Source organism: Micropterus dolomieu, linkage group LG12, assembly GCF_021292245.1.
Source record: "Micropterus dolomieu isolate WLL.071019.BEF.003 ecotype Adirondacks linkage group LG12, ASM2129224v1, whole genome shotgun sequence".
In the NCBI taxonomy this organism is placed as follows: Eukaryota; Metazoa; Chordata; class Actinopteri; order Centrarchiformes; family Centrarchidae; genus Micropterus; species Micropterus dolomieu.
Window position 1 is genome coordinate 33,329,866 of NC_060161.1, and position 2,082 is coordinate 33,331,947.

The window sequence follows — 2,082 nt, forward strand, 5'->3', positions numbered from 1 at the left end:
CAAAAGTGGTGGGGACATGCTGGAGACATCTCCCCACCCGGCTGATTTTGTCCCCATCACTTTTTGAGAGCATTTGTTAACAATCTTCTGAAAAAAAAACACCAAGAAATGTTAACTAACAAATGAAAATGCTTTGAGAAAGGTTTATTTGCACAATAAGAAAACATGCAATGCAATATAGTTTTCCCTCATATAAAAACAGACATTTCCACCGTAAATTGGAGCAGAAAATGTCTCCCGAATGCAGGAAATTACCAGTTTAATGCTCAAAATCTTGCCTTGTCTTGTTCTTGTGCATCGTCACGTCTCATGATCCATTACGCCCCTAATCTGAGCCCTTATGTCCCCACCACTTTTCAACACAAAGTGACGCCCTTGATGCAGACACACAAAGATTCTTCACATTGCAAACTGATATATGTGTGTGTGTGTATGGTATGTAATAAATGCATTACTAATTGTGCACCTATTTATTCATTAGTCGGTTAATTGGCGCATTCAGCTGCCTCTTGTCTCAACATCTTTTTCTTCTTAATTCTTATTTTTTTCGGCACCACACATTTCTTTTTCCTCTTTCTTTCTTTCCCCATATTTACCGTCTCTGTTGCACTTGTCACACAACCCTGGGCTGAGTTCAGCCCCGACAAATGTAGCAAACCGGTGTAAAAGGTTTTTGGATTAAACTCGCCCCAGAGGGAAAGTAAACACCTCTCATCGGCGCCGTTGAGACAATCATAATTCAGCCAAGTTGGGAGGGGCCGCTCGTATCCCTCCTCAATATTGAAAGTATTAGTTTGGCCCCGAGAGACAGACACACAAGCAGCGTTCCGCAAAAGCTGACCTGTTGGCCAGCGCGGTTGCGGATCATTCAGTAAAACATTAGAAACTGAAAAATGTCAGTATTCAGGGACATTAAATCCGTTTAATAAAAGAAAAGCCATATCAAACTGTAGGCTAATTGGTTGTCCCTTCTCTTGCTTCTCCAAAATCTAAAATTGGAGGACAGAAAATAATATAAAATATCGCCCCTATGCCCAAGGACACTTCGAAACACATTCCGACATGGTCTGTTTGTGGAAATTGGACTAAAAACAATTGCATGTGTATGTAAATAAAATTAGTTTTTTCCATATCTAATATAAATGTGTGGTGGTTTTCTACAAACAGGTTTCTCTGTTTTGTAGAAGTACGTCTTGTTTCATGTTAAAACCTCAAACCAACCTGAGTGTGATTTCTCTTTAGTTCTGACCTCACTGCTGAGCTGCACAACAAACCAAGGTGAGAAAACTTCTTCTGTCACAGCCACAGGTGTGCAGTCTGCAACACTGAGTGGTTAACAGATAAAAAAGATGTTTACAAACATGTTGCCAGATCTCAACCAACACTGAAAACATGCAGAAAACTTTCATCTATCAGCTCAAATCTGAGTTTAATTCAGTGCCTGAAACTCAGAGATCAGTTCAGCAGTGAAGAAGTGAGAAAGTAGGAATATGAGGAATGTGGAGAAAATTTATGCAAATGTTCTCTCTAACCACATCTTTCTGTCTCTTCCTCCAGCCTCTCTGACTGTGAGTCCCAGCAGCTCTCAGCTGTTTAAAGATCAGTTTGTCTCTCTGAGCTGTGAGGAGGACGACAGCTCTGCTGGATGGACGCTGAGGAGGAACACAACTACAGAAACCAGGACTCAATGTGACGACTGGGGAAAATCAGCTGGTTCTTCCTGCAACATCAGTTACATCACCACATGGGACAGTGGAGTTTACTGGTGTGAGTCCAGAGAGGGAGCAACCAGTAACACCATCAACATCACTGTCACTGGTAAGATCAGACTGTGGAGTTGTTGATGAAGCTGTGTGTAAATGATGAAATGCTGTAGTTTGTCTCTGTGTTGAGGTGGACCAGTGATCCTGCAGAGTCCTGTCCTCCCTGTGATGGAGGGACATGATGTCACTCTGCACTGTAAAACAAAGACCCCTCCCTCCAACCTCCCAGCTGGTTTCTATAAAGATGGCTCCCTCATCAGGACTGAGCCTACAGGTCACATGACCATCCACCATGTTTCCAAGTCTGATGAAGGCCTCT